This window comes from Ovis canadensis, chromosome 14, assembly GCF_042477335.2.
Source record: "Ovis canadensis isolate MfBH-ARS-UI-01 breed Bighorn chromosome 14, ARS-UI_OviCan_v2, whole genome shotgun sequence".
Classification (NCBI taxonomy): Eukaryota; Metazoa; Chordata; class Mammalia; order Artiodactyla; family Bovidae; genus Ovis; species Ovis canadensis.
The window spans coordinates 25003565-25026482 of NC_091258.1; the positions used below are offsets into that span (position 1 = coordinate 25003565).

The 22918-nt window shown below is 46.0% G+C and overlaps 1 protein-coding gene across 5 annotated transcripts in view; it reads left to right on the plus strand.

Moving 5' to 3' along the window:
- The first annotated feature begins 7856 nt into the window (after window positions 1-7856).
- IRF8 (interferon regulatory factor 8) overlaps window positions 7857-22918 on the plus strand; it is a 48993-nt gene continuing 33931 nt past the window's right edge. For 2 of the 5 annotated variants that reach the window (XM_069552613.1, XM_069552612.1), the window contains exon 1: window positions 7869-8151. The gene's annotated coding sequence lies outside the window, so the exon portion shown is untranslated. Of the gene's footprint in view, window positions 8152-22918 lie in introns of all 5 variants that reach the window. The other 3 variants (XM_069552615.1, XM_069552616.1, XM_069552611.1) reach the window with 3 other exon arrangements.

A 22918-nucleotide genomic window follows, 5' to 3' on the forward strand; every position in this document is an offset into this window, starting at 1 on the left:
TCAGGCACAACCAAGTGACTGAACTGAACTGACACGTTACCTTGGGGCTTCCCAGGTTGTGCTAGTGGTAAAGAACCTGTCTGCCAGTACAGGAGACGTAAGACACGTGGGTTTGATCCCTGGGTCAGGAAGACCCCCTGGAGGAAGGCATGGCAACCCACTCCAGTGTTCTTTCCTGGAGAATCCCATGGAGAAGCCTGGAGGGCTGCAGTCAGTACTGTCCCACAGAATCAGACACGACTGAAGTAACCTGGCTGTCGTCGATGCTTGCTGCCTTGTCATGTTACCTGAATTGCTTTTTTTGTTTTTTCATTATTTAAGGAATAGATATTAGCAGGTGACATTTAAGATCATGTAGTTTCCTCTCACTGCTAAAACAAATCACCACCAACTCAGTGGCCTAAAACAAGACAGCTTTAAGTGCTAGGGATATGATGTATGGCACGGCGACTCTAGTTAACAAAACTGCACATGTTTGAAATTTGCTAAGAGAGTAGACCTTAAAGGTTCTCATCACAAGAAGAAAACTCTGTAATTCCATCTGGTGACAGATGTTACACCTACTGTGGTGATCATTCCACAGTATATGCAGATATTGAATCCTTGCACTGTGGTATGTCTCTTCTGCCTCAATTTTAAAATGCATGCAGGCTTGTTTCCCCACAGTCCTGGAGTCAGCAGTCCGGTGTCGCAGGGCTGTGCCCCTCCCGAGGGCTCCAGAGGAGGGCCATGTCCTTGCCCTTGCCACCTACCAGAGTCTCCCACATTCCTTGGCTTGGGGACCTTGTCCTCCTCTTTAACGTCGGCAGCATAACAGCTTCAAATTTCTCTTCCTTTCTGTCTCCGTTTCTATCCTCACATCTCTTTCCCTGACTCTGACTCTCGGTCTTCTTGTAAGACCTCCGGTGCTGACTCTAGACACACTTGGATGAGGCAGGGTACCCTCCCCCCCATTTCAAGACCCTTAACCACGTCTCTTCTCTGTCCCATTGCTGCACCCCACCATCCCCACTCCCTCCCCTTCACAGGATCTGCACACATCGTGATTCGGTGTGTGTATGTTTCAGCGCTGTCTCTCCCGCTGTTCTAGAAACTCTGTCTTATGCACAGTTTTGTTCCCAGGACTGAGAAAGGAATATGCTGGTTGAATGATCTTTGAATTGAAATTTCCTCCTTTGGTCCACTCCTGTCCACTCGCAAGCTATGTGTTTGTGCAATAAGGGAGGATGAACCCCAAACCGGTACTGTAACCGCAGGGCTTCCAGCCAGTGTCAGGGCACACACAGGCAAGCACCACGGCCTCCTTAAGTGGCCTGGGGCTGTGGGCAGTGCCAGACTTGGGAAACTGGGTTCTGGGAAGTAAACCCTCCACGAAGACCCTGATTAAAGGAAGACCTTGGCTCCTGTCTCTTTTCCTTCTGGTTGCTTACATTTTTTTTCTCAGTGAAATAGGAACCAGATCAAGGGGGTGCTGGAGACTGAGGAGAAAGCATGCAATGGTTTCTGGGGGGAGCAGGAGAGAGAGATGGGTCCAGCAGCAGAAAGGCGCACTGAGGACAAAAGTCGGGACCAGAGGGAGGCAGCCGGCCAGTGCGCGCTCTCCTGCAGCTGTGCCCCGCTGCGGGGCGCAGGTGTGGAGAAAGGGTGGTGTTTAGCCAGGCTTGGTGTTGGCCAAGTGGGTGACACTCTGTGTGTACAGAGCAGGTAGGACCTCCCACTGGGACAGAGGGCAGGTCTGGAGGTGGGAGTGGCGCTCACAGACACCTGGAACAGCCAGGAGGACGCACCCCTCAGAACCGGGTAGACCTGGTAGACTTTCCTCCAAGGACGCCCTTAATTCTGTGATTTTAAAAACAAATTTTATTTTTATTTATTTGTCTCTGCCAGGTCTTAGTTGTGGCAAAGTGGAATCTTTGATCTTAGTTTTGAGATGGGGAATCTAGTTCTCTGACCAGGGATTGAACCCGGGCCCCCTGCATTGGGAGCTTGGAGTCTGAGCCACTGGACCATCAGGGAAATCCCAGCTCTTAACTTTGATCTAATGAACACGTGGCAAGAGGGGAGCCCCGGGCCCTGATGCCCCTACTAGGGACTGTTGTCTGAACAGAGAGCTTACCACGGAAAGGTCACCCTGAGGGCTGACTTCAACCATCCCCATCATTTTCAAACTTGAGCGGCCACCATGCCCAACAGGTGGGAGGCACAGAAGTGTAAATCCTCAGGAAACTCACATGCTGGTTGTGAGAGATCACCTGACACCAGAACACAGTTATAGATGACATTTAACCAGCTCACAAGTTATTTCTCATTCACGCCTGGGAATTACGACCCAGCCTGGCTTGAATTTGCCCCTGAGCCAGGCAGTGGGAGGAAAGCCCAGGGGCCAGGAGGGCTGAAGGCCAGGTTTCTGCCTGTGTGGTGGGCGGCTCCTGACAGGTGTATTCTGGGCGCCTTTTATAGGCCACGTCTGTGCCTCAGGCAGCCCCAGGGACTCCCCCACTTCCTGCTGTGGTCGTCCCGCTGATGGGAAGTGGTGCCCGACCAGTCAGTTTCCTTTCACATCAGTTTCTCTTGAATCCTGTTACTCTGATGCTTGAAGATGGGTTAGGGAAAGCCCTTCCTAGGAATTCACTGACGGGCAGGGGTGGGTGTCCTCAAGCCGGAACGCCCCCTCGCCCAGGGTAAGGAAATCTGGGTGCTGGCCTACCAGACAGGTCAAGGCTGCTCCCTGCGGGGCCGGCACTGCTCGAGGGACCATGCTCAGTCATCCTAGAAGCCAGCATCCTCTCCTTGGGACCCTTGCCACGTAGGATGGCCAGGACTTTCCCTTTGAAGGCTCAGCCCTGTGCAGGCTGTCTTGGAGGTGGGCCCAGAGGGCTAGCGGACCTCTCTGCCTTATCTGACTCATGCCTTTCCAGGCGGATCCCAGGCCCACCTCTCCTCTCCTGCAGACCCTTCTCTTCAGGATTGCCCTTGGTGCAAATGTTCCCCAAGTGTCACAGAAAATGAAGGGCAAGGGTGAGGGTGAGCACTTGCAGATGACCCGGATTCCCGATCTGGGACATCGACTGGGGAACGCAACATGGAAAGTCCACGCTGACAGGGCAGCTGAGAACCAAAACCCCTCTGGGCACGAGGTCAAAGCCGTCTAAAAAGAAGAGAAACCAAGAGTCTTGGGCCATGTGCCCAGAGAGCCATGCAGCTGGGCGAGGGGCCGGTGCGGGGGAGGCGTCAGGGAAAGCCTGAAAGTCTGCAGTGTTTTGCTTTCACTCACCTAGATTTAGAGGAATCCTCTGGCAGAATGAAACTGAAGTCTTACTTCCCCACTGTGGTGACTGCAGTGCTGGACTTGTTCTTGGTCATGGACTCAGGACGCTTTGGGGGTTCAGCTCTGCTAGTGTGTAATTTATGTACAGCACAACTCACCAGTGTTAAGTGTACGATTTGATGAGTTTTGACAAATGCGCACAGTAGTGTAACCCCTGCAGTGACGAGGTAAAACGTTCCCATCGTCCCCGGAGGTCCCTCGTCTCCTGTAGCCAGTCTCCTCCTTCCTCTCCCTGCTCTCTCACTGTGAAAGTGAAAGTTGCTTGGTCACATCCGACTCCTTGCGACCCCGTGGACTATACAGTCCATGGAATTTTCCAGGCCAGAGTACTGGAGTGGGTACTGTTCCCTTCCCAACCCAGGGAGCGAACCCAGGTCTCCCACATTACAGGCGGATTCTCTACCAGCAGAGCCACCAGGGAAGCCCAAGAATAGTGGAGTGGGTAGCTTATCCCTTCTCCAGCGGATCTTCCTGACCCAAGGATCAAACTGGGGTCTTCTGCCTTGCAGGCGGATTCTTTACCAGCTGAGCTGTGGTTTGGTCTTTTAAGATAATTGGACGTACATGGAATCTTAGAGTAGGTAGTCTTTACGTTTGGCTTTTTAAACTTGATGTCACACTCTTACAATTCACCCGTGATGGTGTGTGCTACTCCATGACCTGGAGACACCAGTATGTTTATCCATTCACCAGTTCATGGACACTTGGGTTGTTTCCAATTTTTGGAGCCTTGAGTGATGCTGCTACATGCATTTGTTTATAGATATTAATGTGAGCATACGTTTTTCTGTGTTTGTGGCAAACACCTATGAGTGGAATTGTGGATCATGTGATAGGTTTATGTTTTCCAAAGTGGCTGTACCATTTCACATTCCCTCCAGCAGCGCAGAAAGTTCCCATTGCTCCACAGCTGCGCCAGCACTTGGTGGTGTTAGTGTTTTAATTTTAACTCTTCTAATGAGCAAATTACCAATGTCTGCTGGATCATCAGAAAAGCAAGAGAGTTTCAGAAAAACATCTATTTCTGCTTTATTGACTATGCCAAAGCCCTTGACTGTGTGGATCACAATAAACTCTGGAAAATTCTGAAAGAAATGGGAATACCAGAGCACCTGACCTGCCTCTTGAGAAACCTGTATGCAGGTCAGGAAGCAACAGTTAGAACTGGACATGGAACAACAGACTGGTTCCAAATAGGGAAAGGAGTACGTCAAGGCTGTATATTGTCATCCTGCTTATTTAACTTACATGCAGAGTACATCATGAGAAATGCTGGGCTGGATAAAGCAAAAGCTGGAATCAAGATTGCCAAGAGAAATATCAATAACCTCAGATATGCAGATGACACCACCCTACGGCAGAAAGTGAAGAAGAACTAAAGAACCTCTTGATGAAAGTGAAAGAGGAGAGTGAAATAGTTGGCTTAAAGCTCAACATTCAGAAAATGAAGATCATGGCATCTGGTCCCATCACTTCATGGCAGATAAATGGGGAAACAGTGGAAACAGTGGCAGACTTTATTTTTTTGGACTCCAAAATCACTGCAGATGGTGACTGCAGCCATGAAATTAAAACGACGCTTCCTCCTTGGAAGGAAAGTTATGACCAACCTAGATAGTATATTCAAAAGCAGAGACATTACTTTGCCAACAAAGGTCCATCTAGTCAAGGCTATGGTTTTTCCAGTGGTCATATACGGATGTGAGTGTTGGAATATAAAGAAAGATGAGCGCAGAAGAATTGATGCTTTTGAACTGTGGTGTTGGAGAAGACTCTTGAGAGTCCCTTGGACTGCAAGGAGATCCAACCAGTCCATCCTAAAGGAGATCAGTCCTGGGTGTTCACTGGAAAGACTGATGTTGAAGCTGAAACTCCAATCCTTTGGCCACCTGATGCGAAGAGCTGACTCATTGGAAAAGACCCTGATGCTGGGAAAGATTGAGGGTGGGAGGAGAAGGGGATGACAGAGGATGAGATGGTTGGATGGCATCATCGACTCAATGGACATGAGTCTGGGTGAACTCTGGGAGTTGGTGATGGACAAGGAGGGGAGGCCTGGCGTGCTGCGGTTCATGGGGTCACAAAGAGCTGGACACGACGGAGTGACTGAACTGAACTGGATGAGCATATAGGGGTATCACTTTAACTTGTGGTTTAATGACCAATGATGTTTTTGCTTGCTTATTTGCCATCTATTTATCTTCTTTGATGAAATGTCTGTTCAGATCATTTGACTGTTTTTTTTTAAAAAACTGAGTTGTTTGTTTTCTTATTATTGAGTTGCAAGAGTTCTTTATATTCTAAACACGAGTCTTTTGTCAGGTATATGTTTGCACCTGTTTTTTATGGTTTGCCTTTTCATTTTCTTAACAGTGTCACTTAAGAGCAAAACTTAACAATTTTTCATTAGGTCCAATTTATCAAAGATTTCTTTTTTAGTTTGTACTTTTTTGTGTCCTGTTTAAGAAATCTTTGCCCAACTCAAGGTCACTTATGTGACCTTATGTTTTCTTCTAGAAGTTTTATAGTTTTAGCTCTTACATTTATATCTCAGACTTATTTTGAGTTCATTTTTGCATATGATATGAGTCATTGTTCTTTTTTTTCTCTTTTACGAGTGCCCAGTTGTTCAGCTATTGGGACTGCTGCTGCTGCTGCTGCTAAGTCACTTCAGTCGTGTCCAACTCTGTTCGACCTCATAGATGGCAGCCCACCAGGCTCCCCCATCCCTGGGATTCTCCAGGCAAGAACACTGGAGTGGGTTGCCATTTCCTTCTCCAATGCATGAAAGCGAAAAGTGAAAGTGAAGTCACTCAGTCGTGTCCAACTCTTAGCGACCCCATGGACTGCAGCCTACCAGGCTCCTCCGTCCATGGGATTTTCCAGGCAAAAGTACTGGAGTGGGGTGCCATTGGTTAAAGAGATTATTGTTTCTCTTTTAAATTGCCTTGGCACTTTTCTACCTTTAACTGGTAGAAAATCAGTTGGCCACTTCTAACTGGATCTATTTCTTCTAAGTGGATGTAGGCTCTGTTCTGTTCTGATTTTTCCAGAAAAAGTAAGATTAAAGCACAGTACCTCTCGTGAAAGCCTATTCATACTTTATCCAATAGCATTTTTATTATAATATTTCTATTGCCTGTGAAGAATATAGTCTATTTTTTTGTGCAAGTTTGTAGTATACTCTGGTCAAAAGCATTTTTAGCTGGACGCAATTTAAATACTGTAACTCATGTTACAGTGGGAACAATGGTCACACACCTTATACCTGAAATATACACCTTCCCCTCCTCCTGCATTTTTTTAAACCATACACAACTCCCAGGTTGGTGAGTGTTCAAGAGAAGCCCTGCCTCACACCTAGGAGGTCCCCATCTCACCACACCTTGGTGATGTTTCCCAGTTTCAAAGACCGTCTTAAACCTTTGCTGCTTATTCAAATGTCAGACATAAGACTACCAAGGCAAACTTCTGTTCTCTTGCTCAGTAATTAATAGGCAAGGTCATCAGTTGTAGACAAGTAAGTGTTAGATAATACGTGTGTTCCCACATTCCCATCTGGTGGTGCTGGACACTCACCATGCAGGGTGAGAGGGGGAAGAAAGGTGAAAAAGTACTTAGAAATTCCTCTCCGCTGTAAGCCGCGTGTTTGTGTCTGTCCTCATCATCTGCACAGAAACACACGGCCACTCTCGTATGGTGTCCTGCTTTCATTTAGGACACGTTTGCTCATATACGATGTCTCTAAGGCTTCTTACTCTCTTGCGTTTCAAACTCTGAAAGTGAAAGTGAAAGCTGCTCAGTCGCATCTGACTCTTTGTGACCCCTGGAACTCTCCAGGCCAGAATACTGGAGTCAAGCCTTTCCCTTCTCCAGGGCGGCTTCCCAATCCAGGGATCAAACCCAGGTCTCCCCCATTGAAGGTGGATTCTTTCAAACCCTAGTCAGAAGGAACACCTGGGTGTGTTGGGGAGTTGATGCCTTGATTTTGTAGTAAGGTACTTAAAAAACTACCTACCATATGTCAGTGTTATCATTCATGAAAGAAAGGATATTTGAGCTGCCAGTGATGAAGACTGCCTCGGACTGGCATTGTTCCTGTACCAGAATCTGAGAACTGCCATTCAGACCCCTGGGAAGGACACAGGGCCAGAATCAGTCTCAGGATGTCAAGGGTGTTCGAGAGGGGATTCCTGAAGCGGGGGAATTATGTTAGGTCAGCCATCCGGTCCTTTCCAACACAAAGAGCGGATGACCTCATGATCTGGAAAAACCTGGGATTGCTTCTCAGTTGTCTCGCTCTGACAGCCCAGCCTTCATCCCAGGTGCCTCGCTTCCCCTAGGAAACAGATACGTGAACTCGGGGCTGAACGTGTCCTTGGAAATTCAGTTTGTTCTCTTTACTAAGGGGAGTTGTTCGTGTCACCCAGACAGCCGGTGGCCAGGGCAGAAACAGCTCTCTCAGGCTTTCCAGTCTCTAGATTGGCCGGTCCAGCCTGACGGCTCAGCCACGCCAGCTGCCCTCTTCCTCTCCAGCTCTGTTGCCCTCTGGGTGCCTCCACGCCCAGTTCCTTCCCCTCCTGTCATCTCACCGTGGTCCCTAGAGGAGCTGTCTCTCTCTGTTTTCTGTGCTCCACTCTTTTACCCCCGTTTCTGATGGGGAGGTGGCAGTGTGCACACATGCCCGTCTGGGGCTAGGAGTCTGCGTGCAGAATCCAGGAAGTGCTTTCAGCCTCTGAAATGACACTTCCTATGTTCCGACAACAATGGAGTGCCAGTCACACAGGATGAGCACACACGGCGGACGGCGGCTGGCTGGGGTGGTAAGGGAGCAACAGTCTGCCTTCTTCCTTTAAATCTTCCAATATTGCCGAGTCATTAGTTTTTAATGGATGGAACATTGTGAGAAATAGAGATGTGTATATAGGCTCCACTCTTTTGTCTTTGAGTTTAGAAAAATGATGCCTGAGCCCAAGAGGCTGGAGAGCTGCTTGGCCTCCTTGTGGGTGGAACTTAGAAAATAAAAGTGGAATTACTTGACATTGTTTTCAAAGCATTAGTCATCACAGTGAGAAAAGGGAAGTCAGGCATAGACATGGTGGCCAAGAGCAGCCAATGTTTGTGGGTGATGCAAGCATAAGTGTCATCATATTAATTAATGACTGAAATTAATACCAACTAGGAGGTCAGTTGAGACGGCCAGTTATAGAATAGCTATTCAGAAACCTATATTTTCCTTTTAAGCCCATAATGATCATTTAGAGATTGTAAGGTAAAAAAATGATTTCATTCACAGTAACAACAAAATGCATTAAAAACCTAGGAAAATTGTCACAAAAATGCGTAGGATCCAAAGTGAAAAAGACTGAAGACTCTGTTAAAGAGTGTAAAAGGCGATCCGGATGTTCTTGGATAGAAAGACCTACTCTTGAAAATATGTCTGTTTCTCATGAATTAGCTGTAATTCAGTACAGTTCAAAGCAAATTATGTGTGAGCTTAAAAAAAAAAACCCCACAATTAATCTAAAGTTTATCTGTAAGAATGCAGCTGGGAGGATGGCTAGAAAATAGAAGTGTGTGTGTGTGTGTGTGTGTGTGTGTGTGTGTCTAGCTTCTATAAGATGTTAAAATTTAACTAAGTTTCAGGCTTCCCAGGTGGCGCTAGTGGTAAAGAACCCACCAGCCAGTGCAGGAGATGCAGGAGACCTGGGCTGGGAAGATGCCCTGGAGGCGGGCATGGAGAATCCCAGGGACAGAGGAACCTAGGGGGCCTCAGTCCATAGAATCACACAGAGTCAGACATGCCTGAAGCGACTTGGCACACACGCACGCATGTAGTGAGTTTCACTTTTTTTGAGATACAAGTCTGTATGTTTTCATAACTATGTGAGGCTCTGCAGCCACACCAGACCAGGAGACAGTGCGCCCCCGCCACCCCCTCCGATCTTCAGGCTGCCCCTTTGTAGTCTGAACTCCCCCTCTGTCCCTAATCCAAGGCAACCATGGACCTCTGGTTGGACAACCCACTCTAACATTCTTGCCTGGGAAATTCCATGGACAGACGAGCCTGGCAGACTTCTGTCCATGGGGTCGCAAAAGAGTCTGACACAACTTAGCAACTAAACAACATTCTGTCAAGTGGAAATGTACGGTGTACTATACCACTACGTGGAAACACATCACAATGTCATTATCTATTCATCCACTGAAGGATTTCCATATCTTTGTTTTTGAGAAATTATGAGCAAAGCCAAAGCTGTAAGTTTTGTGTACTGATTTTTGGAAAGACATGTTTTCAGTTCTGTAGGGAGAGGGTGGACTTGCTTGAATTTATTCCTGAATTTAGGGGGAAAGCATTCAGTTTTTTAAATAGTAAGTATAATGTTAGCTGTCGGGATTCTGTAAGTGTCCTCTATCAGGTTAGAGAAGTTTCCCTGTATTCTTAATTTGCTGTTTTTTTTTTTTTATGTCATGAGTGGATGTTAAATTTAATCAAATGCATTTTGTGTATCTATCCAGATACTGAGGTGGTTTTTATTCTTTAATCTGCTAATTGCTTGATTTTCTCATGTTGATCCAGCCTAGAATTCCAGGCTAGATTCTACTTGGTGTTGATGTGTGTTTTTCTCATGAATGGCTGTGATTTGCTAATATTTCGATGAGGACTTTAGTGCCTATATTCATGAGGGATATTGGGCTATCGTTTACCTTTCTTGTGTATTATTCCTCTGGTTTGGGCTGCACAGAATGAGATGGGAATTTTCCCATCTTTTATTTTTCTGGAAAAGACTGTAGAATTTGTATTTTTCCTTTATTGAATGTTTGGAAAAGGGCTTGGGATTTCTTTCTTGGAAGATTATTTTTAACTCGATTTCTTTCAATACAGGACTAGTTAGAATATCTACTTCTTGAGTGAGTTTTGATAGTCTGCATTCTTGAAGGAAATTGGTCAAGTCCATCCAAGTTGTCAAATTGCTTACAGAGTTGTTTATAGCATTGCTTTGCTCTTTGTCTAACATCACTGAGATAACATGGTATTCCTTATTTTGGTGATGTTTGTCTTTCCTCTTTTTTTCTTGGGCAGTCTGGCTAGAGGTTTCTCAATTTTCTTGATCTTTTCAAAGAAACAACTTCTGGTTTTATTGATTTTATCTTCTGTTTTTCTTTTTTAATTTAATTCACACTTGTTCCTGTCTTTATTTTTTTCTCTCATTTTGCTTGGTTGGGTTTAATTTGTTCTTCTCCTTTTTCCTCATTTCTTAGGCTTAGATTACTTATTTGAAAACTACCTTCTTTTATAATATAAGCATCTGATGTCTCTATTCTTTCCTCTAAGCACTGCTTTACTGGCATCCTGCAGATTTTGATATTTTGTATTTTCATTTTTATTCCATTCCAAACATTTTATAATTTCCCTTGTGACTTACTTTTTGACCCAGGGATTATTTAGGTGTGTGTTTAATTTCCACATATTTTTTCTGTGGGGAGGGTTCTAAGCATTTTTTTTTTGTCATTAATTTGTAGTTTAATTCTACTGTGGTCAGAGAACCTCCTTTGTGTGATTTCAGTTATTCTAAATTTGTTAAGGTTTGTTGTGTGGCTGAGGCCATGGTCCATCTTTAGAGTTTTCTTTTGCTGGATGGGCTGTTCTGTATGTGTTGGTTAGGTTAAGTTGGTTACTATGCTGTTCAGCTCTTTTATAGTCCTGACTCCAAGTATAATTTATTTATTTTTGTTGTGCCACACAGCTTTTGGGATCTTAGTTCCCCAACCAGGGATCGGCGAACCTGGGCTCTGGCAGGGAGAATGCCAAGTCCTAACCAGTGGACTGCCAGGGAATTCCCTAAAGTATAGTTTTAGAATCTGACTATTTCTCCTTTCATTTCAATTTATTTTTTCACTTATTTTGATTCTGTGTTGCTAGGTGCCTACACATTTAGATTGTTTCATCTTCTTGGTGAATTTTATCATCATATATTCTGAAGATAGATATATATACTTTAACATGGAATGATCTATACAGTGTTTCTCTGAGAAAATAAATATAATGATTCTATTTATGTAAATTTTATCTGTTTATCATCATCACTCTATCATCTATCCATTATCTATCTATCCACCCACCTATCAATCATTTGTCTAGCCTACTAATCTATCCAACTAATGCCTACCTCCAACCCTTAGACCAGCTAGGGATTTGGAACAATGTTATCCAAATGTTGATGGTGTTTATATTGAGTGATTTAACTTGGGGGAATTTTAATTTTTTTCCTATGCTTTTCTACAGTGTGGAAATTTCCTAGAAGTATCTTTATAAAAAAAATAAAACCATTTTAGTAGGGGATTGCCCTAAGTGAGATCCACAGTGAAGAACAGGGAAGCAAAAGAACTGGAAAGTGAAAACAAGCAGTTTACAGACTCACATGGAAATTGATCTTTATATTCTCTTTCAACTCCTCAAAAATTTTTCACATATTTTAAAATATATTTTTACATCCAAAATATGTATTTATATCCAGTGTTTTTCTCCTACTCAAGATCAAGAAAATAGCGATTTCATTTTTTTCCCCACCGTGCTGCATTCCCTGGCTAGCTACTGGTTCAGCATTTCAGAATTGGAAAGTGTTCATTCTCATAAGGTTAACATCTATCAGTTGAAGATTACATCTGACCTGTTTTCCTGTTGCTGAAGTATTAAAATTTTAAAAATTGTAGTAAAATATACACAACATAAAGCGTATCATTTTAGCTACATTTATGCATGCAGTTGAGTGGCATCAAGTGCATTTACGTTGTTGTACAACCATTACCACCATCTACCTCCAGAACTTTCTCATCTTCCCGAACTGAAATGCTCCCTGTTAAACACCAACTCCCCCTACTTCCTCCCCGGGCCCTGCTTTCTGTGTCTCTGCATTTGCCTATTGATTATACCTCATGTAAGCAAAATCACACAGTATTTGTCCTTCTGTGTCTGGTTCCTTTCATTTAGCACAATGTCCTTATGGCTCATCCATGATGTAGTGTGTATCAGCATTTCCTTCCTTTTTAAGGCAATAATAGTTGTATGGACAGACTGCGTTTGTTTATTCCTTTGTCCATCAGTGAACATTTGGGTGGTTTCAGCCTTTTGGTTACTAGGAATCTTGCTTCTAAGAATATATGTGTATAAATCAGGTAATCAGTGGACCACTGTGGGAAGGAGGGGATCTAGGGGATTCCAGCATCCCCTTCCAATTCTAAGCCGAGGATGGACTCAGATTAATGCACCCAAAGTTAGCCCATATGAGATGCCAGCAGGTTAAAACCCTTGATAAAAATTAAAATATACAAAGGCTCAAGGGCAGAGCCATAATTTTGTAAACAAAGAATTTCAGTTCATCTCCAATGTAAATGATGATCAGCTTGTAGAGCTCTTGGGGCTTGAGTTGGGTGTTTGTCTTTCCCGACCCACAGTCACCCCGGCATGGTCGTGTGACTCAGAAGGAAGCACAGTCTCCAGGGTCATGCTCAGCCTATCCCGGGATGTGCAGGAAGGACCCTAGTTCCTTGCTGGAGCCACAGTCCATGTGAGCAAGGTCAGCATCTTTGAAGCAAGATTTTTTGAGAAGTAACCAAGAGTATCACATGTTATTAGCAAAAACAAGTCTACAGCAAATTTCAAAACATGACCCTGGAGATCCCCCTACCAATAGCATCCCACCTCCCCCGACCTCCACCCCAAGGACAATTCCAGGAGGCCTCCTGGGAGGTGGCATGCCTGGCAGATCTTTGAGTCCTTGATGATAGGCATGGCAATCACAGTAACAACTTTTCTAAGAAAGGAGTTTGTAACTCAGCATCCTTGACACAGTGATCACTGAATTGTAAATGATCAACATTTGCTACGAAGCAGGGCAAATTGAATATGAATTGAAATGGGACACTAGCAGCGTAAGATATTACTAAGATCAACAGATAGACTGAAAACAGATAAACAGTGAGTGATTATGAGGGATGGAGCCACCTCTGTAAGCCACCACTTCCTAAAGTAACCCTCAGTTTCTCCTGGTGTCAAGGGTGACCCTGGCCCCCGATCCCTTGAGGGGCTGGCCTTCAGAGAGGTGGAGGGATTGTGTCCTGCTGGGCACAGGCCACCACTGCCTGTTCTTTTCCCAGACTGTGTCCATAGCAGGACGAGCCCAATGGGCTGGCTCCTCTGCAGCCTTGTTTTGGGTAATTGAAACGATATTGGGTGGAACTTACATCAAAATAACCAACACATTTACCCATATATTAGTAATTGAAATGCTAGGGCTTATGACAGAGAAGGCAATGGCACTGCACTCCAGTACTCTCGCCTGGAAAATCCCATGGACAGAGGAGCTTGGTAGGCTGCAGTCCATGGGGTTTCAAAGAGTTGGACATGACTGAGCGACTTCCCTTTCACTTTTCACTTTCATGCATTGGAGAAGGAAATGGCAACCCACTCCAGTGCTCTTGCCTGGAGAATCCCAGGGATGGGGGAGCCTGGTGGGCTGCCGTCTATGGGGTTGCACAGAATTGGACACGACTGAAGTGACTTAGCAGCAGCAGCAGGGCTTATGAAAGGCATTTATAAAGATGGATCATAACCTCTCTTTTCTTTCTTTTGTACAATTGAAGTGTGGTTGACTTGGGCTTCCCTGGTGGGTCAGGTGGTAAAGAATCTGCCCGCAATGCAGAAGACCCAGTTTGATCCCTGGATTTGGAAGATTCCTTGGAGAAGGAAATGGCTACCTACTCCAGTATTCTTGCCTGGAGAACTCCATGGACTGAGGAATCTAGGGGGCTACTGTCCACGGGGTCGTATGGACAAGAGTTGGACAAGACTGAGCGACTAACACACACACAGTGGTTGACTTGCTGGGCTGCGTTAGCTTCTGCTGTGCAGCAGAGTGGTTCAGTTATACGTACACATTCTTTTCCATTCTGGTTTATCACAAGATGTTGAATATAGTTCCCCGTGCTCTGTAGTAGGAGCTTGTTGTTTATCCAGCCTATATATCAATATAATAGTTTGTCTCTGCTAGTCTCAAACTACGAGTCCTTCTGTCTCCGACCTCCCTCCCCTTTGAAAACCACAAGTCTGTCCCCTTGTGTCTCTGAGTCTGTCTCTGCTTTGCAGACAGGCTCATTTGTGCCATATTTTAGATTCCACGTAAAAGTGATATCAGACGATGTTTGTCTTTCTGTCTTACTTCACTGGGTATGATAGTCTCTAGCTGCATCCATGCTGCAGATGGCATTATTCCATTCTTTTTTTAATTGCTGAGTAGTGTTCCATTGTATATATGCACTATCTCTTCATTATCTATTCATCTGGCAGTGGACATTCAATAACCTTTCTTACCTTTTGTTTTTAATTGAAAAAATTATTTTTGGCTGTGCTGCTCAGCTTGTGGGATCTTAGTTCCCCAACTAAGAATCCAACATGTGCCCTTGGCAGTGAAAGTGTGAAGTCCTAATCACTAGATCACCAGGGAATTCCCTAAACCTTCTTTTCTTATAACTTGTCCTTGGATATTACAGAAAAGGAGACCAAGAACCCCCAAATTTTCCTAATGACTGCTTCAGCTCTCATTTCTAAGATCTATTTCCTTGGGCTTATCAGAGTGAGTTCTTAGAGTAAAATCTGAAGGGTGGTGGAAGGTCTCCTCCGACCCCAAAATACTTCCCTAAGTTGATCTGCTTGTGGCTTTGTCACCATCTGCAGCCGTTTGTTTGATTTAAGGCATGAGCAGCCTTTGTTGAGAATGCAGACCTTTGCGGTCATTTGAGAGGGTCCCCTGCCAACCTGGGAGAGAGTGGGATTTGGGCTCTGGTGAACCTGGCTCCCGTCTCCGGTTCACTCCCTCACCCTCTGATGTTGATCAGTTCACTCTGTAAAGTCTCAGTTTTCTCCTCTGGACCACTGGGTAGCACCCACCCCACAGGGGAGCTAGGAAGATTACAGGAGATGATACCTAGATCATCTCTGTCCAGTGGAAATATTAGACTCATAGGCCTACGTTAACATTTTCTAGAAGTCACATTTAAAAACTAAAAACAAATAGGTGAAATCAATGTTTATATAACATCAAGGCTGTATATTGTCACCATGCTTATTTAACTTATATGCAGAGTACATGATGCGAAATGCTAGGTTGGATAATTCACAAGCTGGAATCAAGATTGCCCAGAGAAATATCAACAATCTTGGATATGCAGATGATACTACTCTAACGGCAGAAAGTGAAGAGGAACTAAAGTGCCTCTTGATGAAGGTGAAAGAGGAGAATGAAAAAGCTGGCTTAAAACTCAACATTCAAAAAACTATGGCATACAGTCCCATCACTTCATGGCATATGAGGAGGGAAAAATGGAAACAGTGGCAGGTTTTAAAAGACACTTGCTCCTTTGAAGAGAAGCTCTGACAAACCTATACAGTGTTTTTAAAAGCAGACACTTCACTTTGTCAACAAAGGTCCATCTAGTCAAAGCTATGGTTTTTCCAGTAGTCATGTACGGATGTTAGAGTTGGACCATAAAGAAGGCTGAGTGCTGAAGAATTGATGCTTTCAAACTGGGGTGCTGGAGAAGACTCTGGAGAGTCCTTGGAAAGCAAGGAGATCAAACCAGTCTATCTTAAAGGAAATCAACCCTGAATATTCATTGGAAAGACTGATGCTGAAGCTGAAGCTCCAATATTTTGGCCACCTGATGCAAAGAACTGACTCATTTGAAAAGACCCTGATGCTGGGAAAGATTGAAGACAGGAGGAGAAGGGGATCAACAGAGGATGAAATGGCTGGATGGCATCACTGATTCAATGGACATAAGTTTGAGCAAACTCTGGGAAATAGTGGAAGGACAGGGAAGCCTGGCATGTTGTAGCCCATGAGGTTGCAAACAGTTGGACATGACTTATTAACTAAACAACAGCAACATTAATAATATAGATTCATTTATCCCAGTAGAATCATAATATTATCAATTCAACATGTAATCAATATAAATGGTGTTAAAGAGATAGTTTACATTCTTTTTTCTTATACTGAGTCTCCGAAATCTGGTATATTGTATACCAGTCACGTTTCAAATATGTGATGTCCACATGTGGCTGGTGGCTGCCCTGTTGGATGGAGAAGGAGTAGATGGGACCATCAGTAACAGGTGCTGTGTGGACTCCTTGCTGCACCCTCCCTATATGAATTGAGCTGTTCTAGCTGGTCAAGCAGCTGGCATACTCCTGATGGAATGTTACTTGTGTCTGTTTCCTACTGCTGGATAACAAGTTGCCACAAACTTAGTCACTTTCAGCAACACCCATTTGTCATCTTGATTCTGTAGGTCAGAAGTTCATAGGGACCCAAATGTGTTCTCTGCTCAGGGTCTCACGTGCTTCAGCCAAGGTGTCAACTGGGCTGCATTCTCATCTGGAGGCTCGGATAGGGAAAGCTCACCCAGTTTGTTGGCAGACTTTGGGTCCTTGTGGCTGTAGGACGGAAGGTCTCTGTTTCCTTGCTGGAGGTCATCCGGGACCAGTCTCTGCTCCCAGATGCCATGCACATCCCTTCTCATGCTTTCCACGGGGCCCCTTCATGCTTTGACTCTTTGACTTCCCCTTTTGCCACCAGCTGGAGAAAATTCTCTGCCTTTTAAGGGCACATGTGATTTGATTAGGCTCACCCAGATCATCTCCCTTTCGATTCACTCAAGGGCAACAGATGAGTAACCTTAATTATACCTGCCGAACTCCATCTGCCCCATAAGTTAACAAAGTCAGGGTGTGGTGTCTCATCCCTTCATAATCCAGGGATCGGGATGGGAAACCTTGCGGGCTAGTTTTGGGTTCTGTTCACCCTGTTACTACAAGTGAGGCTCAGTGTGTGGCAGGCCCTCCCACTACCTGTCTGGATGTAACAGTAAGGTTTACGGGGTGTTCTGAGGCTGTGGCTCCCTGGAGGAGGGGAAGGGGAAGTGCTGCAGGGGCCAAGGCATCTGTAGTTTGATGTCGTGCTGATTCTGGTGATTGTTTCTGGGAGTTCTCTCTTTTTCTCCAAGCTAACCATCTTCCCAAGTGTTTGACCACAGCCAACTGGTGATCAGTCTTCCTGCTGAGTACACAGACCAGGGGACACTGATTTGATGCTGACACTGTTGCTCCTTTGGGGTTTCTGAATGCGGTGGTGATTTTAGGGCAAGAGTATCTTGAATATTTTGAATGCAAAACAGTATTTGTTGAGAGGCTGGTCATCACAATCCTTTTCCCACCTGGTTATGAATATTGGATCCCACTTCAGGGCGAGGAACCCTGATCCACAGCAGGCCATGCTCTGGGCACAGCGAAGACTTGAGCGGATCCTGTGTTGGAGGCCCCTGGGCCCCTTGACGAGTCAGCTGTGCACCCATTCCCAGAGGTAAAGGTGTGCAAGGCCCTAGCGGCTTTCACCAGGAAGTTCAATAGACGATGTTTGACAGAAATGGTTTGTATCCCTTTATGCCTGTTCAAAGCCATTGTTCGGGGTTTCACATTGGCACCGAAGCTTGGCATTGCATTTTAGTCTGAACGTCCCAGGGAGGAAGCCTCGGGACCCCGCTGTGTTTACGGCGGAATTCATACACAGTCTCCAGTGACAGGTGACCCCCTCCCCTGGCCAAGTGGCTATTCTTAAGTGTTTCTGATACATGGAAGTCACCAGTTATCAGGGTCCCCGGGGTGCCTTCCGTTATCAGAGAGAGACGTGTACTTCAGTGCAGCTGTTTTTGTTTTTGTTTCCTCAATCCTGTACATTTTATTATATTCACATTTCAGAGACCTTCTTGACAAGGGGCCCATTAAGCCTCACCAGATTGCTATGGAACCTCTACAAGGAGTTTCCTGTGGATGCTGTAACGAATTGCTAAAAGCTGGAGGGGGGGCGGGTTGAAGACAACAGAAGTGTGTTTTTTCACAGCTCTGGAGGCAGAAGTCTGAAGTCAAGGTGTTGGCCGGCCGTGAAGGGGAATGCACTCCGCACCTTCTGTGCTTGCTTTCTGGTGGCCACCGGCCACCCTGGTGGTCTTTGTCTTGTGCTGCCTCACTCCCATCTCTGCCTCCCTGTGCATGTGGCCGAGTCCTGTCTTTTTATAAGGACACCCTAAATCCAGGATGATCTCACCTTGAGATCCTTAACTTAATTTTATTTGCAAAGGCCCCCTTTCCAGTAAGGTCACATTCCCAGGCCCTGGGGCTTTGCACGTGGCCATCTGTGCGCTCACCACTGACGTCACCAGGGAGCCCTCGGCACAAAGAAAGGCTAAGAGGCCCCCCCACCTTCCTAAAGGATTCCCAGTTTTTCCTGACAAAAATCTCAGTTTCCTGGTTTTTGCTGCCGTAACTGGTCTGCATTTTTGTCTTGCAATTTGAAAATAATGATTCATTCTGTTTACCACCTCCCTCCACCCCAACCCCTTTGTTAAAGAGCTTCCGAACAGGACTAAGTTATGGTGAGGACTGACCTTTTTTTTCCTTTAAACTCCCCAAAATTATCTAATCGGGAAAGCACTGAGTGGACATGAGTCAAAACCTCCATCCTTCCGATGGCGTGAAACTTCCTAAATGCTTTTTGGGAGGAGGAAACTCCCGCGGGGCTGGGACAGCGGTCGGTTTCATGTAGTTCAGTCTCAAGTTCAACACCCACATTCCCTGCCACTTCTTCTGAGACACTGGCAGCCTCCATCCTCTGGATCTGAGGTGACTGGGAGCCTTGTCGTTTCCAGACCGCTCTCACCCGCCCGACTTCAGAAGCCACCTGACTTCTCTGGGGTCCCACCTTAAGCACCACCCCCTGAGGCTGCCTGACCACCCCCTCTGCCCCGAGGCCTCTTGTGTTTGCTCTTCGCTTTTTCTTCCATCGCTCTTTCCTGATGATATCTACACAGCGAGCAGACGGGCAACCTCAATGCCACAGGATGACATAATTTTTAAATTTCCTCCAGTCAAAACCAGAAGAGAGAAGTGGGAAATCTTGGGTGAAAACCATGTCGCTCGACAGCTTAGGTAGAATAAAATTTTGGCGATTTTAGTTAGAATGTTCACTTATAATTTTTCTGAAATAGCACAGTAGCTAAAAATCGACTGTTATACTCAGCTTGAAACGCTTCCATTCGCAGACCCATGACAGCTGTTTTATGCTGGTTTCTCTTCGTTTCTTTTTATTGAGTTAGATTCCACACGTCATAAAAATGCACCGTTTCAAAGTGCGCAGTCCAGTGGATTTTAGCACATCCACAAGGTAGACCGGAGTGGTGTTGGGACGCTTGGCAATTGGAGAGGCAGACAGTTGTAAACTTTTTCTGAATATGGGATTTGCGTAGTGTTTATTAAGGGACACAGAATTAAAATCACATTTAAAAAATTGAGGATATGAAAAATTAATGTTTTCTGCACAGAGTGTGTTGTGTTTGGGACAAGACAAGGGTGGGAGGAGGGAGTCCAGGAAGGAGAACTGCCACCCTGGAAAGCCCCAGGGTCATGGTCAGGGAGACTCAGCACCCACAGAAAACTCTTCTCAGTGACACAAGGCACCCTTTCATCCTATCGACGACCTGACGTGGAGACACCTCAGAGACTCCCTGTGATCCGTTGTGGGGACCTTCCTAAGGGACTCCTCGCCCATGTCCAGACCCACTCAGGAGTCGACCCAGCACGGCCTCCAACCCCTCGCCAGGATGCCCCTTTCTCTCCAGGCTGTAACCTGGACACCACCCATGGGGGCACACCTGTCCTGTGGCACACTCGGCGTGTTTGTGCTGACACTGCTCTTATGTGCAGGAGGCACCGTTGGTTCCAAGAATGAAACTGGGCTTTCTACCCCCTGTCTCCACACCCCCGCCCCAGGGGGCCCTGGCATGAATCTCTTCTGCTTTGGTCTTCTCTTCCTCCGCCTGTGAAAAGCCTTTTTCACCAAATGCTGCTTCCCCCAGGAAGCCTTTCTTGAATGTTCCGACTGGGGTGAATTCCATTCAGGGAGCAAGCCCCCTTCCTTCACATCGGAGAATGTAGGTTTCCTCCTTCTCTACTCCTGGTTGGTCGACTCTTGGGGCCTCGCTGCCTCTTAGTTTCTGCGTGTGTTCATTGGGGCGGGCTGCTGCTGGGCAGCTGTCTGCCTTCCCTAATGGTCAGGAAGCTGGGCAAGCAGCCTGGGGAGGAACTTTTTTGATGTTGTTGCCGAGATTTGGCCTTTCTTCACCTGTGCTGGATGAAATCTCGGAAACAGAGTTGGGCGAAGTGGAAATTTGCCAGGCAAAGCCGGCCCTGGCAGGCAAATGCCCTCAAGACCGTGTGTCCCACCCGGAGTCAAGGAGTGGGGCGTGGTCAGCTCGTGGCACTCTTCTGATTGGCCGGTGGTGAAGTAATAGGGTGTCAGCATCATCAACCTTCTGCTGCCAACCCATCTGATGTGCTTCTCAACCCATCTAACGTGCTTGTGGGCAGCTTGCAATTGACTTCTCCCACCTGGTGGGGGTTTCAGTACCTGATCAACAGCTCAAAGGACATGGCTCAGAATATTATCTGTTTTCCCTGAAGAATCAAGATTGCCGGGAGACATATCAATAACCTCAGATATGCCGATGACACCACCATTATGGCATAAAGTGAAGAGGAACTAAAAAGCCTCTTGATGAAAGTGAAAGAGGAGAGTGAAAAAGTTGGCTTAAAGCTCAACATTCCGAAAACGAAGATCATGGCATCTGGTCCCATCACTTCATGGGAAATAGATGGGGAAACAGTGGAAATAGACTTTATTTTGGGGGGGCTCCAAAATCACTGCAGATGGTGACTGCAGCCATTATATTAGAAGACGCTTATTCCTTGGAAGGAAGGTTATGACCCACCTAGATAGCATATTCAAAAGCAGAGACATTACTTTGCCAACAAAGGTCCGTCTAGTCAAGGATATGGTTTTTCCAGTGGTCATGTATGGATGTGAGAGTTGGACTGTGAAGAAAGCTGAGCACCGAAGAATTGATGCTTTTGAACTGTGGTGTTGGAGAAGACTCTTGAGAGTCCTTTGGACTGCAAGGAGATCCAACCAGTCCATCCTAAAGGAGATCAGTCCTGGGTGTTCATTGGAAGGAGTGATTCTAAAGCTGAAACTCCAATCCTTTGGCCACCTCATGCGAAGAGTTGACTCATTGGAAAAGACCCTGATGCTGGGAGGGATGGGGGGCAGGAGGAGAAGGGGATGACAGAGGATGAGATGGCTGGATGGCATCACCAACTCGATGAACATGAGTTTGGGTAAACTCTGGGAGTTGGTGATGGACAGGGAGGCCTGGCGTGCTGTGATTCATGGGGTCTCAAAGAGTCGGACACGACTGAGTGACTGAACTGAACTGAACTTTGTTTAATGGATAAAGTATTTTTATCTTGCTTGACTGTTTTCCTTTCTTCCTGCATTTTCTGACTTCTCTGATTAAATTTATGCCTTGACTGAAGTTTTTCTACAGACAAAAGGCAGCAGAGGATGCAGCGGGGGTCTGTTCTGGGAAGGCCTCATCGGGTCCTGCTGGGTGATGGTGGCCTCCACGTCACTGCAGCATTCTCTCTTTGTCTCTCGGGCTCCACACAGAGCCCTCCGACTACATGAACACTTTGCTTTGAATTACTGTGATCTGTGCACCTGGCCCATCCTCCCCAGGCAGAGGCCCCAGGCTTCCTGAGAGAGGAGACGTGGTTCCTCTTGCCCGTCCTTCCCGGTTACTCAGCATACGCTGCGTGTGTACATTTTCTAAACAGTGGTCTTAGGCCCAGAACCCTCTCCTCATCCTCCGTGTTTCACTGTGAGCACACGGATTCTTGCCTGCCTCTCTCTTGTTCTGTCTGGTGCTCATCTCTGGATGTGTCCTTTTTCTGATTTCTGCTTTTAGCTGAAGCCCTTCTGGCCACTGGTGGTTGCTCCCTGACCCGCTCCTACCTGAGGTCTACCTTCTGGGGCGCCCGGTATCCATTGTTCTGACTGCTGAGTTCCCAACTTCTACTCTCCCTGACCCCTTGCCTCACCCCATCAGGACCCTGGTCTTTGGCAGCCAGGCTTCTGGTCTCTCTGGACACCACCCACCACAGGGAGCTGCCTGGGGGTCTCCACATTAACACATATGTATTCATGGGAACATTGCAGGGTAGCAATGGATCAGTTCAGTTCAGTCGCTCAGTTGCGTCTGACTCCTTGTGACCCCATGGACTGCAGCAAGCCAGGCTTCCCTGCCCATCACCATCTCCTGGAGCTCACTCAAATTCGTGTCCATTGAATCGGTGATGCCATCCAACCATCTCATCCTCTGCTGCCCCCTTCTCCTCCCACCTTCAATCTTTCCCAGCATCAGGGTCTTTTCAAATGAGTCAGTTCTTTGCATCAGGTGGCCAAAATATTAGAGTTTCAGCATCAGTCCTTCCAATGAATATTCAGGACTGATTTCCTTTAGGACGGCAATGGATACTAATGCTTTTTCTCAAAAATGTTGAAGATTCGAAAGATATAGTAGAGAACAACTCAGTAATCACCCACCTCCAATTTGACTCGTCTTCACATGAGATGATACCCA